General features: G+C 45.6%; 1 protein-coding gene across 2 annotated transcripts in view; it reads left to right on the top strand.

Moving 5' to 3' along the window:
- The first annotated feature begins 605 nt into the window (after positions 1–605).
- ATG5 (autophagy related 5) overlaps positions 606–9,913 on the top strand; it is a 118,961-nt gene continuing 109,653 nt past the window's right edge. Inside the window, exon 1 of one of the 2 annotated variants that reach the window (XM_006098008.3) lies at positions 606–947. The gene's annotated coding sequence lies outside the window, so the exon portion shown is untranslated. Of the gene's footprint in view, positions 948–1,267; positions 1,289–9,913 lie in introns of those variants that run through there. The other variant, XM_023761769.1, reaches the window with a different exon arrangement.

Here is a 9,913-nt window from a genome sequence, read left to right as displayed (position 1 = left end):
GGATGGATGGAAGGACTTGAGTATTCACATATTTTAGCCTTGTGTTAAATGCGGTTATTAATCTCTGCCATGGCTCTGACAAAGTTTAGAAGAGAAAATAGATATAAAAACACTTTGAAAACCAATGTTTTATTAAAATTATCCTGCGAAGGCAGGAGAGGGAGGCTGGCAGCAAGCTCCAGCGAGGCAGTGCCTCAGTATTTTTAAAACTCTGCTCTTACAGAATTGTCATGTTAACCTCCCCCAGAGCGATGACGAGGTGAGAGGCGCGAGGCTCTAGTCCAGTAGTTCTCAACCTTCTGGCCCTTTAAAGACAGTTCCTCATGTTGTGACCCCACCATAAAATTATTTTCGTTGCTACTTCATAACTATAATGTTGCTACAGTTATGAATCGTAATGTAAATATCTGATATGCAGGATGGTCTTAGGCGACCCCTGTGAAAGGGTCGTTCGACCGCCAAAGGGGTCGCGACCCACAGGTTGAGAACCGCTGCTCTAGTCTATTCCAAAGTAGAAGCTGTGGACTTGCCAGGGGTTTGACCCTACACGCCTGCGCTCGCTCCGTCTGCGCATGCTCAAGCTCGGCGCCGGCCTCCGCTCCGGGCTGGGCTGAACTCAGAGGGCGGAGAGCGGAGTGCGGGCCACGTGGGGTCCCGTGACGTCATCTCCGGGCGCCCTGGGTAACTGGACTAGGGGTGGGCTTCCAGGGCTCCGCGGCGCTGCCGGTTGTCTTTGCTGAATCGCGGAGGGCGGAAGTGCAGCAGGGCTCGGCTCCGACCACCTCGCCGGTACTTTCTGCGGCTGCGCGGCCTCTGGGGACTCCGGGCTCGCGCGTCTCTGCGGGACCGGGTGTCAAGTACCCTGCGCCGCCGGCGGGCCGGGGCCGGGGCCGGGAACGGATCTGCTTCGCCGGTGCGGAAAGCCGGAGGAGGAGCCGGCGCTTCTGGTAGGGTGTTTGTCAGTGTGTGTGTCCCCCGCCCCCCAAATGAAGAAATGCCCGCAGGAGGAGGGTGGGGAGGTGTCAGGTAGGTGTGGTAGAAGGAGGGGCGAATGGCGGGCTAGCGGAGCGCTCGGTCGGACGGCGGCGGCGGGTGGAGGTGGCCGCTCGCGGGGAGGCGGGGCCGGCCGGAGGGTGTAGCCGGTGCGCTCTCTCGGGGAATGCGTCTGTCTGTTCCTGGCTGGGCTAGGAAGCCCAGGCTCTAGAGTTTTCGTTCAACACCTGCATTTTTCGTGGAACAGTTGTTTAAACCAACCATTTCACAGGCAGTTTAATTCTGTCTGAATTCGGTGGGTATTTCCTCCAACTTATTTTCTCAACGGCATTCATTCGATACTCATTTTATTAATATTTACTGTTAAAGCCATTTCCTGTTGGCAAAGTATTCTCACGAACTTTCATTTATACTTTGGATTATTTCCAAATCATACCTCAAGAACTTGAGGGAGCTGGGGAAATTGGATTGGTTCTAGATCTTTATTGGGGGGCGGGGGCGGGGGGCACAGCAGGTCTTCGTCAAGAATCAGGATCCAGCACCATCAGACAGCACTGCACTTCCGAGACCCTTCAGAATTCACTTTATAGGTCTGAGTTTTGGGGACCGTGGGTACTTTGATCTGAACTGAATTATTTGTGATTTCCATAGGAGTTGTTGGTTGAATTTTGAATTTGAAAGTAAAGATGTTGGGTTGAGTGGAGTAGTTGAGGGTAATTTTAGAATTTTGTACTAGATTTAAACATGTGCTTTGATCCTCATATATGAGCTGGTTAAAAGTGGGGGAAAATTAACAGGATAGTATTATATGGATATAAGTTTTTAGAATAATGTGTGCACTTCGAGTGTCGGTTAGCTTTATCAATTTTACAAATGAGCAAAAAGTAAACAAAACAGAACAATGGACGAGACAATAAAAATCCCTGCCATCATGAAGTTCACCTTGGTGGGAGGAGGGAAGACAATATAAAAGTTAATTAAAACATATAGCATGTAGTGACAAGTGCCAGAGAGAGAAAAATAAAGCAGTGAAGGGGAATGCCGGTGGTGTGCATAGGAAATTGCAGTGGTGGCCTTAGAAGAGATGATGTTTGAGCAGAGATCTAAAAGTGATGAAGAAGGGCGCCGTATGGATGTAGCGGAACGAGCCATCAGGGCAACCACAAAGTCCCTGAGGCAGCTAGTTTGGCTGGAACTGAGTGAGCAAGGGGGAAGAGAAGTAAATAATCAGGGCAGAATGGGGTCAAGTGGTGTATGGCCTTGTAGGACTTTGTAAGAACTTTAGTTTTTACTTTGAATGAGGATAAACTGATTTGACTTGTGTTTAAAAGGATCTTTCTGATTGCTATGTTGTCTGCATGCAGCAAGGGCAGAAATGAGACCTATTGGCTGTTGGATTTTCCCAGGTTAAAGGTCACGGTGACTTGGTTCCGTGGTAATAGTGGAGGTGGTGAGAAAGGGCAGATCTTTTTACTTGGGTCTAAGCTAGAATCTTCAGATGTGAAGAGGGGTCAAGGATGGCTCCAAAGTTTAGGACCTGATCACTAAAGAATAGAGCAATTAGCACTTAGTAATTTCGGGAAGGCCCCAGAGTTATAGGGAGAGCAGGGAGGAAGATCTGAAATCACTCAATTTTTGCAACATGTTCAATGAATGTCAATACACAGTAGTATATATGAAACTGGAGTTCAGAATATAAATGTGGGAATTGTTACTGTATAAGTGATATTTAAAGCCATGAGAATCCTCCAAAGGCATGGTTCAAGGACTGAGCCCCAGAGCCTTCAACATTCGGAGGTAGGTGAGGTTTTTCTAACTCCCAGGGAAGGGTGGGGCTACTCATTAAAATCCTTGTTGAGAACCCTTGATCTTGAGCAGTGGTTCTCAACCTGTGGGTCGCGACCCCTTTGGGGGTCGAACGACCCTTTCACGGGGGTCGTCTAAGACCATCGGAAAGCACATATATAATTACATATTGTTTTTGTGATTAATCACTATGCTTTAATTATGTTCAATTTGTAACAATGAAATTGGGGGTCACCACAACATGAGGAACTGTATTAAAGGGTCGCGGCATTAGGAAGGTTGAGAACCACTGATCTTGAGGGAAGGGGGTGTGTGGGTGGGAGGTTATCAACCAAAGACCTTGTATGCATATATACATAACTCTTGGACACAGACAATAAGGTGCTGAAGACCTAGGGGGAAAAGGGGCTGGGGCGGGCTGGAGGGAGTCAATGGGGGGAAAAAGGAGACACATATAATACTTTAAACAATAAAAAATAATTTTTAAAAAAAGAACCCATGGTCTTTAGATATAAGGTAGAAGAAATTAGAAGCCAGGTTCTCAGAAGCCAGGTCCTTAGCTGAGAGAGAGTGAGGAAGGAGATGTGAAAATTTGAGGAGAGCAGAGATATGAAATGGTTATGTAGGACAGTGGGAGAGTAAATGGACTAGGGAAGTGGAGGAACCCTGGTCAGTACTTAGGGCCCACTTTTTAGGTTAGTGTTCATTAATTTAAAGAGAGATCAACCAGCATAGATTATTATTTTTAGATGTTTACAAATTTACTGCTAGTAGGCATTTTATATTTTAAGTAATTTCTAGGTAGTTGGGGATTTTGTCAGCAAAATAGCTTCGGGTAATTGGTTAGCCTTTCTTGGTTTGTAGTGTGAAAGGGACTGTTAATTGTTCATTATATTTTTGCCATATTCACTAGGCTATTTGTGAAATGTTGTTGGTTGGGCACCTGCTCTGTTCCAAGCTCTGAATTAGATCTAGAGAACACAGCTATCAAGAAGTAGTGCCTGCCCTTCAGAAGCTTATTTCTAGTAGACTGCCTCATGGGTTGGGATTTCTGTGCTTCCAAAACATTGCCTTCAAATTTGATATATGATGATGATAGTGTAGTGTATATGAGAAGGAAAAGTATTTTTCTAAAATAATGAAAATTGATTAAAGTGTGATTGTATTGGTTTGGGAAAGCATTTAGGTGGAAAAGTTTTTTTAATAACTAGTATAACTTTTGGACTTATCCTATATAATAAAAGGCTAATATGCAAATTGACTGAACTGCGGAATGACTGGTCGCTATGACACACACTGACCACCAGGGGGCAGATGCTCAACACAGGAGCTGCCTCCTGGTGGTCAGTACCCTCCCACAGGGGGAGCGCCGCTCAGCCAGAAGCTGGACTCACCGCTGGGGAGCACAGCAGCGGTGGCGGGAGCCTTTCCCGCCACTGCAGCAGCACTAAGGGAGTGGGCCTAAGCCATCAGTCGAACGTCCCCCAAGGGGGGCCCACAGGGGAGTGGGCCTAAGCCATCAGTCGAACATCCCCCAAGGGCTCCCAGACTGCGAGAGTGTGCAGGCCGGGCTGAGGGACCCCCCCTGAGTGTACAAATTTCATGCACTGAGCCTCTAGTTTTATATATTTATGTATATTTGCCAGTTGTTCAACAAAAATTCCAGAGCCTGCTATGTGCTAATTATGCTAATATTGTGGGTACAAAGGTATCCAGTTTCTGCTGTCAAGGAACTCTCGGTTCGGTATGGGGAGAGGCAAGAGACAGATAAGATGAACATATCTGCAGTGAATGGTTATAACATGCTATTGTAGAAGTAATTAAATTGGAGGTTGCTTAGCTGACTCTTAAAAAAGATTAAGAGTTTGGCAAAAGAGGAGGGAAAGGAAGCTCAAGTAGAGGGACCATGGAAGCACAAGGAAAACATATATTAAACACTTTTTCATTTATTGAGTGGTAACTAGGCGCTAAACACCCAAGAGCCCTCTGACATTAGAAGTATCTTCAGTTTACAGATATGAGGTTCAGCGATGTCAGATTTGTTGTCTAAGGACACACAGCTTATAGGTGGAAGTCAAGGTTTAAACCCATGTCAGTCTGATTTCAGAACCCCATAACTACCTACCTTACTCTATTGCAGTGGTTCTCAACCTTCTGGCCCTTTAAATACAGTTTCTCATGTTGTGACCCACCCATAAAATTATTTTTGTTGCTACTTCATAACTGTAATGTTGCTACTGTTATGAGTCATAATGTAAATATCTGATATGCAGGATGGTCTTAGATGACCCCTGTGAAAGGGTCGTTCGACCGCCAAAGGGGTCGCAACCCACAGGTTGAGAACTGCTGCTCTATTGCCTGCTGTCGGCATTTAAATCTTCTCTGTTCTTTTCTTTGTTCCTCAGCCAGATTTTCACCAACTTCTATTCATTCTTCCTTGGAAAGACCTCATCTCTCTCTCTCATTGCATTGCTACCAGCCTAGGTCAGGCAATCATTATTATATGTCCTAGTTGCTGAGATTGCTTCCTGGCTATATTCTCTCTGACTTAGGATTTCCTTTTGTGCACTGCTACCAGTTGTTTTTATTTTATTTTATTTTATTTTTTAAATATATTTTATTGATTTTTTACAGAGAGGAAGGGAGAGAGATAGAGAGTTAGAAACATCGATGAGAGAGAAACATCTATCAGCTGCCTCCTGCACATCTCCTACTGGGGATGTGCCTGCAACCCAGGTACATGCCCTTGACCGGAATCGAACCTGGGACCTTTCAGTCCGCAGGCCGACGCTCTATCCACTGAGCCAAACCGGTTTCGGCTGTTTTTATTTTATTACAAAACTTTACAGGTTCTCGAGGCTTATTGGATGAAATTTGAGAACTCAACAATATTCTATTTGGTATGCCTCATGATCTAGTCTCAGTTTACATTTACAGATATGATGTTAAAAGAATAATTATTTCTCAGCACTTAACTATATGTCCAATACCATGTCAAACACTATAGATTTTTTTTTTTCCAGAATAGCTTGGTGGACTTTATATAGGTAAGGAAATTGAGGCTTAGTGAAGTAAAGTGATTTGCCCAGGATCTATGTGTGATATTGACTTTTCCTAAAATGTTTGCACACGTACTGCTTCTGCTCATTTCCTGCCTTTGTTGATGCTAGTTTGCCATAAGTAACTTCTTCTTCTCTTTGCCTGTCCATATTCTACCCATTCTTCAATTTCCATATCTTTTAAAATTCTTCTCTGAACACTAAAGGATATATTAATATTTTATTTATTCCCTCCTCTCCTTTCTGAAAGTAACATTTCATTATAACCATGGACATTTAGGAGTTGGAAGCACACTGGCAATCAGTATGGTGTGATGGAAAGAATATGACGTTAGAAATCAGAGATAAAAAAAATCTTTATTATAAGCTTACTAGAGGCCCGGTGCATGAAATTTGTGCACTTTGCGGGGGAGCCCTCAGCCTGGCCTGCGCCCTCTTGCAGTCTGGGAGCCCTCAAGGGATGTCCGACTGTTGGCTTAGGCCTGCTCCCAGTGGGCCTAAGCTGGCAGTCGGGCATCCCTAGTGCTGCTGTGGAGGCAGGAAAGGATCCCGCCACTGCCACTGTGCTCGCCAGCCATGAATCTGGCTTCTGGCTGAGTGGCACGCCCCATGTGGGAGTGCACTGACCACCATGGGGCAGCTCCTGCATTGAGCATCTGCCCCCTGGTGGTCAGTGAGTGTCATAGCAACCAGTTGTTCCGCCATTTGGTCAATTTGCATATTAGCCTTTTATTAGATAGGACTAGAGGCCCGATGCACGAAGATTTGTGCAAGAATGGGCCTTCCTTCCCCTGGCTGCTGGCACCGCCTTCACTCTGGCCCGGAACTGCCTTTCCGCCTTACCCTCATGTTCTTGAAACCACCCCTGCACAATACGAGCACCATTCCTCTCTTCCCAGTGTTGAGTGTCTGAGCTGTTATGGTGTGATGACCATATGCATAATAGCCCTTTATTATATAGGATAGATAGCGATAAACAAAACTGAACTCCTGAGAGGCACTATGATGTGGGGGTTCAAAATGTGGAATATGAAGCCAGTTCATTAGGACTCAAAAACCAAGATAACCAAAATGAGGAAACAAAGAAACAATCCCCAAATGAAAGAACTAGCGAATTCTCCAGAAGAAGAGATAAATGAGGCAGAGATAAGAAACTTATCTGAAACAGAGTTCAGAGTAATGATGTTAAAAATGCTCAACAGTATGAAAAAGATATAGTAACTATGAAAAAAGAACAGTCTGAAATAAAGAATGACATAACACATATAATGCTTTTGGTTGTTCTTAGTTCTTGAAGTCTTTAGGACTTTTAAACATTTTTTGAGACATGGTCTTGTTCTGTAAGCCATGATAGATACACTTTATAGTGTTATAGGTATAGTTCTAAGTACATGTATTAATTTAATTTTTATATATTTTATGTGGTAAGTGATGATATTCTCATTTTATAGATGAGAAAACAGAGAGAAGTTACTTGAGGTATCATAGTAAGTGCTGGAGCTAGGTTTTTTGTTTTTGTTTTTGTTTTGTTTTAAATATATTTTATTGATTTCACAGAGAAGAAGGGAGAGGGATAGAGAGAAACATTGATGCGAGGGAAACATCGATCAGCTGCCTCCTGCGGCTGCGGCCTGGGCAAAGCCACCCACCCATGGTCCCCTGTGGCTGTGGCTGGCCTGGGTTCTGGGTGCCTGCGGCCAGCCAGAGGGAGGGAAGCCTGGGTACTGGGTGCCTGCGACCAGCTGGAGGAGGGAATCCTGGGTCCCGGGTGCAGAGTGAGGCAGAGGCGATGAGGCTAGCAGGGGAGCAGTTAGGGGTGATCAGGCCAGTAGGAGCAGTTAGCGGTGATCAGGCAGGCAGGCAGAGGTGGTTAGGGGCAATCAGGCAGGCAGAGGTGGTTAGGGGTGATCAGGCAGTCAGGCAGGTGAGCAGTTAGGAGCCAGTGGTCCCTGATTGAGAGAGTCAGTTGGACATCCCCCGAGAGGTCCCAGATTGGCGAGGGTGCAGGCCGGGGTGAGGGAGCCCCGCCCCCGTGCACAAATTTTGTGCACTGGGCCTCTAGTACATATATACATATATAGCCTAAGCAACCAAATGACCAAACGATTGAACAACCCGTCGACCAGTTACTGTGATGTGCACTGACCACCAGGGGGCAGACGCTCATTGCAGGAGCTGCCCCCTGGTGATCAATGCGCTCCCACAGCCAACCTACCCCAGCCAGCCAACCTCCTGCAGTCCCTCCCCCGGCCAACTTCCCGCAGACCCTCCCCCTGCCTGGCCAACCTCCTGCGGCCTTGACCCCCTCCACCAACCTCCCATGGTCCCGATTGGACCCAATCGCCAGCTAGGCCGAGGGACCCCACCCATGCACGAATTAGTGCACCGGGCCTTTAATATCTTAATAAAAGTTAAAACATGGGTATGCTGGAAAGAGCACTGGACTCAGTTCAGGTGACCAGAATTCTTATGGTTTGAGTGTTAATTAGTGCTCTAGTTGGGCAGATTTTTTTTATCTCTTTCAGTGTATTTACCTGTAGATGACATGGCATGTAATTGACCTCCAAGGTGTACTTAAGTATAGTGATACAAATTTAGAATTCTACTTGAATTTTTCTCTTTGACTAATTAATTTATGACAATCTTGATATACTTGACATTGGTCAGTGGGAGAGAAGAGAGAAAAGCTTGACTAATTCAGTGGTGATAGCTGATGTTTGCCTAAACTAATACAATTATTTAAAATGTTTCTGCAGGATACAGTATGATAAATTATTAATTAGCTAGCTTATGAAAGATGGGAAATAGATACACACACAACTTATGTAGAAGGCTATTGAATATCCGTAGTTAGCTACCAACAGTATTTATTTCAACATTTACTCAAACAGTGTATTGTCGTGTTATCTAGTTATAAAATACCAGAGGCCTGGTGCATGAAATTTGTGCACTGGGGGGGGAGGGGGTGGTTCCCTCAGCCCAGCCTGTGCCCTCTCACAGTCCAGGACCCCTCACTCTTTAATGACTGCCTGCTTGCTGCTCCTTACTGCTCGGTTCGCTGCTCTTTAGCACTGCTGCGGAGGTGGGAGAGGCTCCTGCCACCGGCACTGTGCTCACCAGCCATGAGCTTGGCTTCTGGCTGAGCGGCACTCCCCTTGTGGGAGCCAACTGACCACCAGGAGGCAGTGCTTGCATTGAACATCTGCCCCCTGCTGGTCAGTGTGTATCATAGCCATAACGGTCACTTAGACTTTTATTATATAGATTAGTGCTGGAAGACAGTTGGATATTACAGAGGTCAAAAGCCATGTCCTATCATATTCAGAATATTTCAGATTGCAGATTTAGTGCTTTATTTGTGGCATAAGGAATATTCTGTGTTTAGAGTAGAACTTTTACTGTCTAATTGGGTCAGGATTGTGAGCTAGGTTTGCAGAGTAGGTAGGATTTGAACAGGTGAGAGAGGAGCATATTAGTCAGGGGGATGGTAGAACAGAACAGCAAGATTTTAAGGGGCCAGTTTTGCTAGACGGTTTAAAATGAAGTCTCTATTTATAATCTATATCTTATCTAATAAAAGAGAAACATGGTAATTAGCCGTACCTCTGCTACCCTTCCCACTGGCTAATCAGGGCGATATGCAAATTAACTGCCAGCCAAGATGGCGGCCAGCAGCCAGGCAGCTTGAAGCGAACATGAGGCTTGCTTGCTTCAGTGACAGAGGAAGCCAACGTTCCCTGCCTGCCACTGCCGGCCTCTGAGCTTGCAGTTTGAAACATTGTTACAAATATAGAAGCTAAACAAAACCCCAGAAACCTGCTTTCAGCCAGCCGGGATCTCAGAGCTGGAGTTGAAACAGTGTTTCGATTATAGAACCCAAACAAACCAGATACCTGCTTTCAGCAGCCAAGGCCTCAGAGCTGGAGCCAAGCCTCAGAGCTAAAGCTGGCCCAGAATAAAAAAAAAAGAAAAAAAGGACAGGTTGGGCGCTTCAGTCACCCGCCAGCCTGAAAACAGCCCTCAGCCCCTCACCCAGACTGGCCAGGCACCCCAGT

This window comes from Myotis lucifugus, unplaced genomic scaffold (assembly GCF_000147115.1).
Source record: "Myotis lucifugus unplaced genomic scaffold, Myoluc2.0 scaffold_216, whole genome shotgun sequence".
In the NCBI taxonomy this organism is placed as follows: Eukaryota; Metazoa; Chordata; class Mammalia; order Chiroptera; family Vespertilionidae; genus Myotis; species Myotis lucifugus.
This window is presented reverse-complemented; position numbering and strand designations above follow the sequence as displayed.